Below are 17469 nucleotides of genomic sequence, written 5' to 3'. Positions count from 1 at the left end.
CGCTCTGGGCATTGGGGCTACAAGTTATGACTCTGACTATGCTGCTTCTCCAAATGCAGAAAGTTCACTAAATTTAAAGAACACAGTGGTTCTCCCCTCTAATCCTTTGAAAACACCCACCATAGTTGTGGGCAAAACGTTAGGAAATGAAAGTCTTCATAGACAGCATGGCCAATAAGCCTGAACAGTTCTTACTGCAACACTAATAGTACCGGACATGAAAGCTTTACATTATACATTTTTCTTTTTCTTTTTTTAAATCCTTAAAACCAAAGAAATGATTAGTGAGGCAGTACTTGTAATAGGAGTTTATGGAGACCTCGCACCATTAGGCTGCAATCCTACCCACACTTTCCTGGGAGAAAGCTCCACTGAACACAATGGGATTTTCTTCTGAGTGAACATGCTTAGGACTGCACTGTTAGACTTGTGTTTACAAAAGGCAAGAAAGATTCTTGCTTAGAGAGCATGATTCCTGGGCATGATTCTGGGCAGGGCAATGTATGAGAGCAAACTTTTCAGCAATCCATAGCATCCCTAAAAGCCTCAAGCTGATCACAAACTTTGTAAGGCAACATGCTAAGGCTGATTTCAAACTTTCACAGACTGATGAACTACTTTCAGAGGCCACTCTGACCTCAGTGCTCTTGTTGGGAACCTACTTCATATGAAAATAAAATCCCACTTCCCACGTCAAAGAGAAGGCTATTTTTAATATTTTCTCTCTGGGGTAATTCATCCAGAATAATAATCTAAAAATGTTTCCAAAATCAGATATTTCTGCTTCACTCATAGATGAATGAATGCCTAGAAAGGAGGAGCGATATCCACTCCTTAACCCAACACAATAGGATTGTTATTGAAATCAGCATGTATATTAAAAATGCATAAATTAAAGCTATTTTTCCCCATAAGAAGCAATCTAAAATGGCATAGGTTAGGGGAAAGTCATTGAACACTCATGCTGAAAATTGATTTCTGCTTGCCCAAGATGACATAAGCAACACCACACACAGCAGGGAGCATGGCGCGAAGTCACCACCTAACATGCCTCCATAAAGTTCACTGCAAGCAGAGAAACCAACCATAAAGTGTGTAAATTAGACTTCCAGTATTAATTTGCAAATTGCACTATTTCAAAATGTAAATTAAGACCACATTAAATTGTGAGCTGCCTGTACATACTCATATGGAAGCCCCAGCCAATACCAAGTCACGGATGAGCATAAACTCTGTGATATATTGTGTTTGTTTAACTCATACTCAACCTTTTAACCTAAAAACCTAAAACCCTTTCACCTAAAAACATTCTGTGTGACTAACAATGTATCTTATGGTTCAGCTAAAGGTACAGAAAGTGAGGATGTCTTTATTCTATAGGCTAAAGCAGGTAAAAAGAAAGAACAAACACAAGGCAAAGTACCAGATGCAGAGTTCTGTGAAACTCAGATGCTTGCATTGTCCCACCTAATTTAAACTGTTCCAAAACAAGCACAGTAAATCATTTTTTTCTATTGTGTTTCAAAGAAGAGGAAATGCAGATGTGGCAGATACATGGAAATACTTTTCAAATTTGTTTTGGCACTAAGGAGATGATAAATCCCAACACATAAATAAGTAAAGAATCATTCAGGCATTTTAACTCGGCTTTTTAAGTTCTCACTGCCTGTGTCTAAAACCCATTTGAAATATGATTTAGCAGAATACAAAGCAGATAGAAAAGTAGCAGATCAAGTCTTACATGCATTGCTCCTGTTCTGGGATGCTGAGCGTATAATTTAAAGATGCATTTCACACATTGCATATCTCAGCTGGATTCACATGCCACTCTTTTTGGAATGCTGGTGATGCACGCAAGGTTTAAGTAGTGCTGAATCACTATTTTCTAGCCCTATTCCACCTTAGCTGAAGTTATAACAACTTCTCAAACCTTAGGATTGAAAAGGATGAATGCACACATGTTCAGGTTTCTCCTGACTTCCCTTGCAAGTTGTTACCTCCCCCCACACCAAAGCCCGTCATAAGAATACATTAAGATTTCTAAAAAGTCTCCAAGCAGTATAATGGAATTGTCTCAAAGTATGTCCTTACAAAACTGTAGACTCTTAAGAGAAAGGAGAATGTTTTAAAGTCATTTATCTTTTGTGTGTGTGTTAGGAAATAAATATTTGATTCATTTCAAGGGGAGGAGATCTGCAGCAGGGTCTCTCAGTCACATGTTGGTTTGCAGAAATTTATCTTCAAGATGTCCTGTGCTGTAACAATTTATCATTATTTTTGTTACATGAACAGCATTTGCCCTCATAGGATTTATGGTGGGTTTCCTTATCAGGTATGCTTTGGTCTTGGTCTGAGGACATGTGTCAAAAACAAAAAAAGCTGAAACTAAAATTATGGATTACATCACTTTGGAATAATTCCCACAAAGTTGTTGCTGTTAATAATACTAACAACAATTTCATAAACACAATACCATAAAATAATAATGAAATAATTACATAGGTGCAATATCAAAAGAACTGGAAAAACATCTGACCATCCTAAGTATAAATGAAATCACTACACACCAGCAACAGAAGGCAGCCTTATTTGGACAGCACACATATTACAAAAATATCTGTGAATGTTTAAATGTTTAAATGTTCTGCAGATGCCTGATCTTGTTTGATCTCAGAAGCTAAGCAAGGTCAGGCCTGGTTAGTATTTGGATGGGAGACCACCTGGGAATGCCAGGTGCTGCAGGCTTATACCATAGTCTTTCGAGACTGAAGGTTGCCAACCACATCTGTGAATATCCTCGATCAGGGGTCTCCAAACCCTGGCCTGGGGGCCAGATGTGGACTGTAGTGAGCCTCAGTTCAGCATATGACCAGCCTCTGGTTCCCTTTAAGCCTCCACTTGATCTGGATCTGTGCTCCAGTCGCATTTGGTGGGTGTTCTGAGGGCCGGGGAGGCTGTACGCAGCCTCCCTGGCCCTCAGAACACCTTTAAAGGCCTAAAAGCATTACTTCCAGGTTTAAAAAAAACAACTGGAAGTCACTTTTTTGTGCCCTCTGAAGGCCTTAGAAGACTTTCTGAGGATCGGCCTCGCCAGCCCTCAGAACACGCTCCAGGTGTTTCCTGTAATGCGTTGGTTCTGAGGTATTTTTTCCTGTATATTTAAGTACAGGAGTACTTGGGAGGCTGCTTGGGAGGTGGGGGAATGGGTGTCCATTGAAGTGTGTGCTTCATTTTGTGGTGCTTGGAGACATCCTGAAATTTGAGCCCTTCATTCATTCATGCATTCATTCCTTCATTCATCTAAGTTCCATCTCTAATGTATTTATTTAAATTTTATATTTAAAAATTATATTTTTTACGGCTCTCAACACCATGCCAGATATTTGATGTGGCCCTATGGCCCAAAAGTTTGGAGATCCCTGTCCTAGATCCTTGGGAAGAATCTGATATTCAGCAGTCCAAATCCAGCCCCAATATCTGGCAAGCTCTGCATAAGAACATAACAATGACAACAACACTAACACCCCAATCCTAACTATGATTGGGGTGGCACACAGAAGTGTTTACAGTAGTGAAACAGTGTTCTAAAACAATTGCTGACAGCATGCACAGCATTCTGTCAACTGCCATTTTGCGCATGTTGCCGCAAAAGGCAGTGGTGCTGCAGCTTGGCTGCCATAGCCCACTGCATCCAGCAGAGCTGGTAAGCCACCAGTGGGGGGTGGTAGTGGAACAGAGTGGGGGGTGGTGGATCCGGATGGAGATCAGGGCCTCAGGGGGGATATCACGGGTAGGAGGTGGGGTCATCTTCAGTGCCTTCTGACCATCTTGTCACCCTGGACACAACTCCTTGGGTCTGCTTGGACTTGCACTCACAAAACAGCAGGCATAGATCCAACTAGGCCAACTGGAGTCCATGTGGGTGCAGAGTAGGGCAAGTAAAAAAATATTTTACTTATCTCTCCAGCCCTGCATGGTCTTCAACTGCCTGAAGGATGCAGCAGATCCTGTGCTGGAGCTGCTGCACTTTGTGGACAGCATTTGATTAGGATTGGGCCCTCAATGACATCCAGGCAACTTGCTCAAAACTATGCTGGGAGATGGTTTCTTGAACTTATCCAGTTCATAGGATAGATGACTCATGGAAGCACAGACAACTCATTCCAATGAAACATCTTTAACACACATTCACCTGCCAGATGGAATCGTTCTTAAGATTTACTTCATTTTATATGATTGCATTTGCTGCAACAATAACACCAGCCTTTGCCGAGATAAACATGTAAGGGACAAAGGGAAGATACATCTGCAGAGGGGAAACCGAGCCAGGAGAGTGAACCTCTGACCTTTTGCAGACAAAGTAAATGTTCTGCCACTGAACTATGGCCCCCTTCCTCTTGGGGACATGCAGGAGACAGAGGAAAATCATTGTTTTAATGAATACTTTGTACTATGCTTTTCAGCCTGAAGGTGACCAACAGTAGAAAAAGAGTAAAAACAAAACAAAATAGAACAAGCAACAGAGTAGCAAAATAGAATAAAAACATGTCAGGCTACAACCTAAAATCAGAAGTTCTGAATGACCTGGCTAATAAAAGGTCATCACCTGGCCCTGAGGTCAGTGCCAAGTGAGTCTCCTTAGGAAAATATTTCAGAGAGTAATTCAATGAGAAGACCCTGTCTTGGGTTACTGCCTGCCTTACTTCTGAAAGAAAGTCTTAAAATCCAGGGACTCACGTGAGAGAATGTGATCCTTTCCCTTTCACACTTATAACTCTGAACCATCTCTAGTGATGCACCACCAAACCCATGCAACAATTAAGGGCCCAACATGGGAGAGCACATCAGCATCAAAAGATGCATCCAGTTGGTTCAGTAGGACTCCAATGATAATCATAATGATCAAATCACCAGAATCAAATCTATACTGATATTATTTTTACATGGCTTTGTATCCTGCCTTTTATGGCAGTGTCTCTACAAGCCTTAAAAAATAAATCAAATACAAAACAAGATGTAAAATAAGGCATTTGAAATTGTAAAATACAGTAAAACCTTAAAAAAGAAGCTGATACAGTCAAACCAACATGCCAAAACGAACAACTCTAAGATGATAAACATGACAAATACATCTCCATTTAAAAACATCCTCTGCACATGTGGATCGGACTTCACCATGGCAATATCTCTTGTTGGATATGTGCTTATCACAGCAAACTCTGATGCAGATGGAGCAAACAAGATTGCCATGGGACATTAACATGAACTTGGGATTTTCATTAACGTGAACATGAGGCTATTTCAGCAACTCAGACCTTGATTCAAATCCTAAACTTTAAGAGCTTTGGATAAAATTATGGTAATTACTGCAGCCAACTACAACATATCATCCATTATGTTACACCAGGGATGCTCGTAACATAAATGTACCAGGAAATAAATGCCCCTGAGCTGACATGAGAAAATAATTCCTGTTGTCCTCCCTAACTTCATCAATTAGGAGAAGTGCTGCAGCTCAGTGGTAGAGGATAGGTTCACCTGCAGAAGGTTTCTCCAGGTAGAAGAGCTGGGGAAAACGCCCTCTGAATCCCTAGAGAGCCATTATCAGTCAGTGTGGACAAAACACCTCAACTTGACATTATGCACACTAAGCTAGATGCATTCTAACTAAACATTTAACAATTAGCTGTCTGCGACAGACCAGGAGAGAGATCTTGGGGTGGAGGTAGACAGGTCGATGAAAGTGTCAACCCAATGTGCAGCAGCAGTAAAGAAGGCCAATTCTATGCTTGGGGTCATTAGAAAAGGTATTGAGAACAAAACAGCTAATATTATAATGCTGTTGTACAAATCGATGGTAAGGCCACACCTGGAGTATTGTGTCCAGTTCTGGTCACCACATCTCAAAAAGGACATATTGGAAATGGGAAAGGTGCAAAAGAGAGCGACTAAGACTGGGCTGGGGCACCTTCCTTATGAGGAAAGGCTACGGCGTTTGGGCTTCTTCAGCCTAGAAAAGAGACGCCTGAGGGGGGACATGATTGAATCATACAAAATTATGCACGGGAAGGATAAAGTGGATAGAGAGATGCTCTTTACACTCTCACATAACACCAGAACCAGGGGACATCCACTCAAATTGAGTGTTGGGAGGGTTAGGACAGACAAAAGAAAATATTTCTTTACTCAGTGTGTGGTCAGTCTGTGGAACTCCTTGCCGCAGGATGTGGTGATGGCGTCTGGCCTGGATGCCTTTAAAAGGGGATTGGACAAGTTTCTGGAGGAAAAATCCATTATGGGTTACAAGCCATGATGTGTATGTGCAACCTCCTGATTTTAGAAATGGGCTATGTCAGAATGCCAGATGCAAGGGAGGGCACCAGGATGCAGGTCTCTTGTTATCTGGTGTGCTCCCTGGGGCATTTGGTGGGCTGCTGTGAGATACAGGAAGCTGGACTAGATGGGCCTATGGCCTGATCCAGTGGGGCTGTTCTTATGTTCTTATGCTATAATGTCAAGTTGCAGCAATTCTCATTTTATTTGTATCCTGCCCTTCCTCTGTGGGGCTATTCCAACATGTTTTCCTCACAAAAGCCATGGGGGGGGGGGAACAGCACATAGGAAGCTGTTTTAAATTGTCAGACAATTGGTCCATCTTGCTATGCCATTGTTGATACCAACAGTTCTCTAAGGCAGTGACTTTCAACCTTTTTCATCTCACAGCACACTAACAAGGCACTAAAATTGTCAAGGCACACTATCATTTTTTTGACAATTGGCAAGGCACACTGCACTGACAGAAGGAGCTTGCATCCTCCAGTGGTCCTATTAACAAAGGACTCCCCCAACCTCCCCCAAACTTCTGAGGCACACCTGAAGACCATTTGCGGCACACCAGTGTGCCACGGCACAGTGATTGAAAATGGCTGCTCTAAGGTTTAAGACAACAAGGTTTTCTCTGCCCTACCTGGAAGCATCAGGGATTGAACAAGTGATCTTTTGCACGCACATCTCCACTGAGCTCCAGCTGTGCTCCAGCTTGAGGAGTAAGGTAGGTTAGGCTGAGACATTGAGACTGGCACTAAGGAACAAACTTCATTTCAAGGAGAGATTAGAATCCAAGTCTTCTTGTTTTAAGTTCAGCACTTTACCGCACAAGGACATAGAAATGAGGGTCTGGTGGATCCCTTATCAGAACATCACATAGTGAAAAGACATTAAAACATGGTATTTTTCTGGGGTCTCCCCTCTCTGTCCTTAAGACACATGATTTAACTTACAATAGCTGCCTATCATATTGCAAGAGAGAAAGTACCAAAGAACTGCCCCTGCAGTTCTCTCCTCCACCCATTTTTAAAATGAGTGATATTAATGCAGGCACTATCCTTTTGGACCTGAACCCTTGCTTGAAACTATTTTTTTGAGAATTCCACAATAGTAGGTGCATCATAAACTACCTATCGTGCCAGATCCCTTCAAGATTCATGTTTACAATTGATTTGAATATATATAAATGTTTTGCAAAGGTACCTGCCAGAGCTTCAGAAATATTTCTTAGCTCCACTTCAAGTGAGGTTGGTATTAAATATTCATGAAAATAAAAGTATACAAAATTCTTGCAGACAAATTCAAAGGAAAAACAAATATTAGGCAAACGTTTGCACAGCTCCAGAAAAACAAAGCACAGGCATTTGGGTCTGGAAACAGATTCAAATGTGCTGCTTGTGATATGGTATGGGCCTCTGTGAGAGGACCGTATCACCCTCTAACACACATACTGTAAATACTTAAGGCCAGCTTTCTTAGCAATTTCGTCACAAGTCAAAAACATGAGATCGCTTCTGTCTGGTAAATGCGACACTACAAATGCAGCCCCTATTATTTGGGTTGAGTTTTGCTTCTTTTAATTTACTAAGCAGCAGAGGCTAAGAAAGCTAGCCAGTGGCATAGCCATGGGGACAAAGCAGTAAGTTTTGCAGGGAGCCTTATCTCAGCATCCAAGCGGCCCTTCTCCTCCCCCTTTGGAGCCATTCTGGGCAGGGGACGGCTGCTAGCATGCTGAGGTGAGGCTCCCTGCAAACTTAGTGCTTTGTACCCCCTCTAGCTATGCCACTGAAGCTAGCCCTCCATTGTATAGTACTGGTGCTGCTCATAAAAGACCTTCCGTGGACAGTAGCCCTTCCATTGACAGTGGCCGAATCTGGCTGTAGCTCTTTTCAGTCAACTAGTCTAGGGTTCAAGGATTACAGGGCAGGGGTGGGAGAATGGCAGAGCAGCAGTAAATTCCTCCCCTGATCTATACATATTCCTTAGAATGTACACTGGACACTCCATAATACTTTGCATGTTTCCTGATGACATATAGATGGTCCTCTGTTCGTACAGCTGTTATGCACAAGGGTCCTCTAAATATACTTCATAAAACACACATAGACTGGGATAGAGCCTTCTGCCATAAGACCTGCTCCCCTACCACTTAAATCAGGGGTACCCAAACCCCGGCCCTGGGGCCACTTGCGGCCCTCAAGGACTCCCAATGCGGCCCTCAGGGAGCCCCTGGTCTCCAATGAGCCTCTGGCCCTTTGTTGGAGATTTGTTGGAGCCCACACTGGCCCGACGCAACTGCTTTCAGCGTGAGGGTGACTGCTTGACCACTCCCGTGAGCTGTGGGATGAGGGCTCCCTCCACTGCTTGCTGTTTCATATCTGTGATGCAGCAGTGGCAGCGGAGGAAAGGCTGGTCTTGCTTTCTGCCAGGCCTTTTATAGGCCTTGAGCTATTGCAAGACCTTCATTCATTCATTCATTCATATAAGTTCATCTTTAATATATTCATTTATGTAAACTTATATAAATTTATTCAAATTTTAAATGTAAATTAATTCCCCCCGACACAGTGTCAGAGAGATGATGTGGCCCTCCTGCCAAAAACTTTGGACACCCCTGACTTAAATCATCCATACAAAGCTAGAATAATATCCAAGAAGGATTGGTGTTTCCTTCAAGATTCATCTTCCAACTGATGATTCTTTTGTTTGCTGTAATTTTCTCCTAAATTATTATAACTTTGTTACAAGACAGTAATTCTGTCTCACTGCCTTGAGCATGCTAGTGGAAAGGTGGGATGTAAATCTAAGAAACAGACAAAGAAACAAGACGCAAGGGAGAGAAAACAGTGCAGCAACAGAATGGGAAGCAGGAGTATCTGCTTGAGTAGTACTATTGATCTATTTACAATTTTTCTATCTCTTTGTTATAATTGCTGATGAGAATACACTGGCCCCTGACTACTGTCTGAAGGCATAAGATACAGTCAACTCATTGAATCAAGGAGGTCTGGGCCTGGTCAGTGGACGGACTGGTCTTTTGATTAAAAAAAAAAATCTGTATTGTATATCACTTTGAGGGTCCTTTTGGATTTAAAAGTTATTTATAAATTGTAATACAATATAAATTAATAAATGTTTCCCTACTTGTAGAAAACTAGCACTGCAGGGAAAGGAACATTTCTTCCTGATGTACTATGGTAGTTTTTTTTTCCTTGCAGATACTTTAGTTTAGTTTTTTTTTAACTGGGGGATCATTAAAAGTGTGATTTCTCACCTGCATTCTGAAGAGGTACATAGGGTCAGGTCAAGGTTTGAGGGTACACATCGTAAGGTGTCATCTGTGGGCCCACCTTTGTTTCCTTTGGTGGCAGTTGATAGTTGTGAGCAGCAAATTGGGGGGGGGGGTGTCTTCCAGTGCCTACCAGTTAGAATAGTGGTCTCCAAACTGGAAACTGCTGTGTCTCAAAAAAGCCCTCCCTGTCCTGAGCAGTGCTTACTGTTCTGCCGCACTGCTGCATTTCTTTCAAGCTAATCTGGGCATAGGGATTCAGAAAGGTAAGCACTGCTTATTGGGGGGGGGGGGGCGGGCTTTTTCTAAACCCTGGATCTAGTCCAAGCTTTGGAGAGCTCTGAGCTAGAATGAAGTTGTTTCTATAATTGGTGGTGGTGAAAAATAATTCCCTGCCAACAAGGTAAGGGGAGTTGCGTGCAGCTAGCTGAGATTTGTTGGTTGTGGCTGGGCCCAGTCTTCTCCAGATGCCACGACAGACATCGACAGTGTCCCAACACTGGCATTTGCCTGAGGGCATTGGGTGCTGGCCATTGATAGTACAGTCCATTCTACCAACTCATCTTGTTCCTTGTGTAGACCAGGCCTTAAGAAAGTTAGATGGCTGGTCTACATGCTCTAGTATTGTCTCCTTTGAGATCTTCCCCAGTTCTGCTGAGATCACTATAGCTGTAGATACCAGGAACTGAACCTAGGACCAATGGACATGGTCTGCCACTGAACTATAAACTCTCTTCACCAGGGATCTTAGTGAGGCTATGTCACAGTTTAGAAAACCCTGAGCCTTGACTGTTTGTATACCATGTCATCAATAAGACGTAAAAAATAGTTCTTAGTGTTTTGCTCAGGGTTATCAGATGTCTAACCCCAAAGAGGATAAGGCACTGAAAAATGTAGGACATCCAAGAAAAATGTAGGCCATGAGAAAATAAAAGCTAAAAACACTTGTATGTTGCTTTCATGTGCTCAATTTAAACACTATTATTAAATTTAAACTATATTACCTATACATATACAGTGGTGCCTCGCATAACGAAATTAATCCATTCTGCGAGTCCTTTCGTTATGCGAGTTTTTCGTTTTGCGAAGCGCGTTTTCCCATAGGAATGCATTGAAATTTAATTAATGCGTTCCTATGGGCAAGAAAAGTCAGAACAAAGTCAAATTTGGTTTACAAAGTGTTTATTAAGTGCTCTTTAAAGGCATACATACTGTACAGAGGATTTCAAAAACGGGGGGGATGCTGAGTGGGGAGCTTGAAGGCTGTAATCCTGTGCACACTTTCCTGGGAGTAAGCACAATGGGACTTACTTCTGAGGAGACACGCACAGGATTGTGCTCTAAGCTGGGGAGGACAGAGCAGCTGCACTCAACTGCTTGCTTTTGCCGTGATCATGGGGGGAAACGTGAAGGAAATGGGGCAGTGAGAGGGTGAATGAGCGATGGGGGGGGGATGCTGAGTGGGGAGTTTGAAGGCTGTAATCCTGTGCACACTTTCCTGGAAGCAAGCACAATGGGACTTACTTACATAAACTGACATGAAGATCCTCCCCTTACTAGGGTGGACGGGATCATAAACTGACATGAAGATCCCCCCCTTAAGACAAACCAAAGCAAAACAAAAAAAAATTCGTTTTGTGAAGCATATGTAATAAAAATTCATTGTGCGAGTTACCAAACTTCTCAAAACGCTTTCATTCTGTGAGTTTTTCACTGCGCGGGGGATTCGTTATGCGAGGTACCACTGTACTGTAATTTATTAATTACAAGAAGGCTATACGATGCCTGCAGGGGCCCACTCATAGGGAAAAGGAGGACATTTAAGTTTTTTTTTCTAGGGCATGAACTAAAAAAGAGGAAAAATCCTGAAAAAAGAGGACGTCTGATCACCCTGGTTCGCTGGCAACCCTGAGGAGGACCACCTCCAAGTCCGAGAACTGAAAATGAATGGCCAGTGTGTGTGAAAGAACACAAGACATAAATAAAACCACGAATACTGTAATTTAGAAAAGAGACACCAATATGGGTCAGCTACATTTCCCTCTCTTTTAAGGATAGAATCAGAAGATGATTCAAATTGAAATTTTTTAACCCAAATAGAAAGGAAGACCCTGCCAGTGATATGAGGGTGGTAGAGGTTTCAGGACAGACTAGAATAATTCATGGAAAACTGGGTCTATGAGGCCCAGGCAGCAGAACTTTATAAACTGAACCTCTTTATTACATGGACAGCGCAATCCTAACTTGCATTGGAAGAGGCAGGCCAGGCGGCCTGCGCTGTCTGATGCTTGGTCCAAGGCAAGGGGAAACTTTCCCCCTTATCCTGGGGACAGCCACAGCAGCCCCAAAGGGTCTACTCAGATCTGCACTACGTGATGAGGTGGCCCAAATCTGAGCAGCCCGGGACTGCCCTGGGTTACCTGGAAATGGGGTCAGGGTCAGGCATAAGTGCCGGATCCTGGCCCTGCCTCCCACTCTCCACTCGCCCGCCCCTTCCCACCTGCCCACCCTCTGCTGCCCACCCTCCTCCCACCCCAAATGCCTCCCTCCCACTCCTCCCCGCCCTTCCCATACCCCTCCAGACCCCTGCACTTGCCAAGCTCGGCTGACGCATACTTACCAGGCTCAGGGCTTGCATCGGCACAGGAGGCAGCCGCACATCCATGCACCAGCCTGTCTCCCTCAGAGTGGTGCAAAAGTGCTTGACGGGACTTTTGTGGCACTCCCGGGCTGGTGCAAGGGACCTGCATTGGCCCAAGGGCACTTCAGGATTGTCCCCTAAATCCTATAGATCTCAGTAAGACTTACTTCCAGAAGAATATGCTTACGGCTGCAGTTGGATTCGAACTTGAGATCGCTGCATTCATTTCTCCCCAGGCTTCCTAAATGGCTTTTGTTAGAGAAGCCACCATCTCACATGTATGGTCTCCATTCTTGAACTGTAGACCTGGATTATTAATGATCTGTCTCACAGGGGAGTTACAAGATTGAGGGCCCAATCTCACTGAAATAATTTGAACAACTTTCAAATACATAAGGTTAAGATTTTGCTATAAAGACTCTCTTCTGGACCACACAGAACAATTCTCTCATACATTTCTTTCTTTCTAAACATTTCTGTGAATTTTTTATGCTCTTACAAATTTTATGAAAAAGACCTGAGTGCTATCCTGCTCTCACCCCAATTACCAATTAGTCCACAAACACCTAAGACACAAGTTCTGATTAGGGTTGTGGTGGTCAAAGAGACTATGTGATAGCAAGAGGAAGCAACAATTCTTATCAATATATATTGACAAGTGAATATGTAGAAGCTTTGAAAAAAAGATTTTTTGCATAAAGATATCCAAGCAAATGGTGAACTAAAACAAATATTTCACCATTCAGAAAATATTGTGACTTGGAACCATAGAACTCATCCACAAAGAATTTGAAACGCAAACAGAAACACAGGGGGACAAATCTAGACAATATCTTGTTTCTGCTTCAAGGGGAATGATATTAAGTGTTGAACCATATTTCCCAGTGATGACTGTCCTACCATCTCAGTTGTAGTGCTAATTACTAAGGGCCCAATCCTATCCAATTTTCCAGTACTGGTGCAGCCGTGCCAATGGGGCATGCAATGCATCCTGTGGTGGTGGGGTAGTCACAGAGGCCTCCTCAAAGTATGGGAACATTTTTTCCCATACCTTGGGGTTGCTTTGCAGCTGCACTGGTGCTGGAAAGTTAGATAGGATTGGGCCCTAAAACAGTTTTCCTGATTTCTAATATAATTTTGTGCACTCCAGGCTGAAACCATGAAGCACCTGTGCTTCTGGAATTCTGATGTTAGCTTTTCAAAATCAGAATGTCTGTACAAAACACAACTGAAGTCAAAGATAATATCCAAATATTTGCACACGTATGCACACTTTTGTACACCCATGCACACACTGTGCTCCTTACTATAAAGTTGACTTTAAAAAGCAGGATTTTTTTTCTAAATCCATAATGATGATGATATAGTTGGGCCAATGTTCTTTTCTTTTTAGTCTAGCAATATTTAAACTTCATGTTAAATATTTATAGCTTGCTTTTTTTTAAGGAGAACGATATCTGCACAGATGCGTGACATCTTGCCTTAGATAGTGACAATGGGATGCATGCAGCTGTTTTGAAGGGTTTGAGTCTTTCACAATGCCACAATGTTGATTAAAGCTGTTCGAAGATCTTTGTACAGCATGTAATCAGCCTAATCTATGTTGGGAAATGAGTCCTTCCCTGCCAAGAGAAACATCGCTGTTTACTAAAAAACTCTTCCTAAAGTATGCAGCTCAACACACTGTGATCGACCAGGCATATTGCTTAAAAAATGAAACTAAAGACACTCCACCAAGCAACCAGCATTTGTGCACTAAATACTGTGGTACATGAAAAGGTGATACAATGTTAGGCTTATGTGCCCTTAATAATAGCTCTAATGCATTAGAATCAGCCAACCAATCTATTCCAACAGAGAACAACCCTGGATAAAATACAGCTTTTCTGATGCCTCCCCACAAAAGTTTCTCTGCCTCTCAGATAGCAGGCATCCTTCTCAGTTCAATGTCATTCCTCAAGAATCTTCAGCCCATACCTCTCTCTTACGAAATGAAAGAAAATCTCCTGTGCAAAAATGGCTTCTGTGGGTATTACCAAAACCTACACATTCACAGAAAGTAACGCAAACGACCCCCCCCCCCACGACACTTACCGCTGTCAAGTCTCGGTAGTTCTGTGTATGGCTGAATAGAACGAGAACCTCATATGATTGCTTCTCTAAATTTACCAGAAAGAAAGGAGTTTGAAATGCTTGTCCTTTAAGTGTCTCTAAACATGGTTTGCATAGCTGGATAGCAGCTTATCTCTGCTTTTCTGCTTTTGCTTCCATACATGGATCTGTTCCCAACAGTAACTTCAAGCTGTCGAAAAGAAGCTATCTGGCAGCTTTCAGCTTCATCCAACACGTAAACGATAAAAAAAAGCGCTACCCTTGCCGCCTGGCACCTTTTACAACCTTTTGTCCCTGCCACAAAGCCTTGTCGTTTTCTTTTTTCCAAATCAACTCGAAGGCAACATAGTCCTTTTCATTGCTTGCTGGAACAAATCATTTGAGACTCGTATATGCGACCATGAAAAATTGATGCTTAGGCTTACACTGTACTTAAAATGGCTTCATTCTCTAGTGCATCTCTTGATCATTGGGCTGCCTCTTCTCATATTTGTACAGTAATCGTTAGGACCCACTAAATATACATGGAAAAAACAGATTTTCCCCCTCCCTTCACTTTCATGAGGTTCCCAGCAGTTTATTTCTAATAATACCTTTTTTACTTTCCTTAGAGGTCAGGGGTTTGTTTGTTAAGTCACTTGGAATGGTTTCAAGACAATATACATCATGTCTGCTGTGATGGAAGGTTAAGAGTCACATTTTTGTGGGGAGAGAAAGAAATACAACAGGGAAGTGAGGCTATGCAGCTCCCAGATTAGTAACAATAGTGGTTTAGTAAGAAGTGACACTACTACAATTACTGAAGTCTTCGTATAGAGGCGGACAAATCATGTTCACCAGTTCTGCTCCCTCCCCCAATGTGGTTCCCGAATAATGTTATGATGGGGGAAAGTTTCCCAACTTTAACGTGTAAAAGTATTTGAAAGAACAAGGAGGCCTAGGGAATTGCCACAAGCCAACAGGGAAAAAAGGGAGGGAAGAATTCAGAATGGAGGCAGGCCAGCCTTTTGCACAACTTGTGACCAGAAAGTCTTGTTACTACCTGCTTTGAATGCCCACTGGGAGATAAAGCGGGATATAAATTTGTAAGTTAAGTAAGTAAGTAAAATAAGACAAATGCAGCTCAGTGACCATTTAATGAGGCCTGCCAAATGGCTGATAATCCCCCCTCATGGTTCTGACATCCTTAGGTGTGCAACCAGAAGGTTTATTGTAGCCCACCATCATGCTTGTCTGAGGGAAACTCTATTCAGCTTGGTTGGTCACAAGTCATGGAGGCCTGGCTCAAGCACCAGCCATAAACTATGAGTCCATGTACCCTCGAAGTCCTTCCCACCTCCAGAGGTGCTTTTATATAGGTGCAGAGCCAACCTGGTGATTCTTCAGCATTGCAGTCAGAATTGAGTTTATCTCAGGGTTGTGTTGTCTGTACACATGATGCAGGACTTCATGGTCATCTCTCTCAGGTTTCTCAGCAGGGACCTGAATCTCTTTACAACTGCTTCCAGTTTTCTTAGACTCTGCATATCTCATGCCAAGTCTTGGTCTCATCTGCAGAGCTGTCTATTCTCAGCAAGAGACATCAGAGTCTGCCTTTAGTTCAATAGTGCACACTTCCAGAACTCTCCCCTGTGATCTGTATTGATTATTAATTTCATCCACATCCTGATATTCAGCTGACTAGAACCCTTGAATGACTGGCTTAGAGGTCCAACACATGTTGTAACCTCAGGGTATGTTCACACCTACCTTCTCAAACAGCAGCCATGGAATCCAGCAGGAAATTCAGTAGTGAAGTCCTGCCCTGCCACATTGACTGTGAAAAACTCAGGGAGAAGTTCACTGCTCCTCCACCACAATTTGACCCTATGACTGCTTTCTACAGGTTAAAAAAAAATACTGGAGCCAACCCATTTATTTCATTTCTGCCTGGGGAATTGTGAGGAAAACAAATTCCAGCTGCTCCACTAACACTCAGGCTCAAAATACATGTAATAGCAGCAGTTCCATTTATTTAAATCTGGTCTTCCATCATGGAAAAGGCAGAAGATCACCCTTTAATTTTCAGTGCAAAAGAGTCCTCCCTGATTGTGATTTGTCTTTCTGGAACCTCTCTTCCAACTTCATTTTAATGAAGTTGATACCAGAAGCGAGTTTAGCTGGGAGCAAGTGCTGGGACACAGTGGGGAAGTTAATGGGCAGGTAACAGTTGGGTGCAGGGAGGGTTCATCTTCCCTCATGTACCCCCCTTGATCTAAAACTTGAAGTCCACCCCTTAGGTTCACCCCAGCACAAGGTATTTTCCAGTGGATGCATGCTACTTTAGACTGTGAGTCCTTTTGGGACAGGGAATCTCTTTTCTTTCTTTTTGTTATGTAAACCACTTTGTGAACTTTTTGTTGGAAAGCAGTATAAAAGCAGCCACTTTTGCATATCGTTTGAGAATTCAGGGCTCAATCCTATCCAATTTTCCAGTGCCAGTGCTGCTGTGCCAATGGGGTGTGCACTGATCCTGTGGTGAAGAGGCAGTCACCGAGTCCTTCTCAAGGTATAGGAGCATTTGCTCTCTTACCTCAGGGTTGCATTGCTGCTGCACTGGTGCTGGAAAGTTGGATGGGATTGAGCCCTCAGGCAGCAGTAGTGAACCTGCCATTAACTCAACAGGGCAAATGCCCCAGGCGCAAATTTTCGCACCCTTCTAGGACCACATGGAAGCTTCTCTGAGGCTCCAGACGCAGTTGGAAACTGTGCTTCCGGTTTGCTGGAACCACAGTTTAAGATGTTGGGGAAGTCTCAGAATGTTTCCCTGGTGTGTTCTGGAGTTGTGTGAGGCTCCACAATGTTTTGGTGAGTGGGGAGGGGGAGAATTTCTGCATGGGGATGCGGCGGCATCTCACCGGGGGGGGCGCCATCGTAGATCTTTGCCCTGAGCACGGGGTTGGGGAAGTCTGCCACTGTCAGGCAGTCAGTTTGTACAAAGCCATCTGCACTGCACAGTAAATGGTGTGAGTGTGCCTGTCTTGCCTCCTTCCAGCACACCATTCTGCTCTGCCACATTGCATGGGTAGCAAACAGTCTGAAACATTCACACAGTAAGATT

At 43.0% G+C, this 17469-nt stretch overlaps 1 protein-coding gene across 1 annotated transcript in view; it reads right to left on the bottom strand.

Annotated features, from left to right (window-relative positions):
• SLC8A1 (solute carrier family 8 member A1) overlaps window positions 1–14446 on the bottom strand; it is a 354730-nt gene extending 340284 nt beyond the window's left edge. Inside the window, exon 1 of the mRNA XM_066625244.1 lies at window positions 14352–14446. The gene's annotated coding sequence lies outside the window, so the exon portion shown is untranslated. The remainder of the gene's footprint in view (window positions 1–14351) is intronic.
• Between the last annotated feature and the right edge of the window lie 3023 nt (window positions 14447–17469).

Source organism: Tiliqua scincoides, chromosome 1 (assembly GCF_035046505.1).
Source record: "Tiliqua scincoides isolate rTilSci1 chromosome 1, rTilSci1.hap2, whole genome shotgun sequence".
Classification (NCBI taxonomy): Eukaryota; Metazoa; Chordata; class Lepidosauria; order Squamata; family Scincidae; genus Tiliqua; species Tiliqua scincoides.
This window is presented reverse-complemented; position numbering and strand designations above follow the sequence as displayed.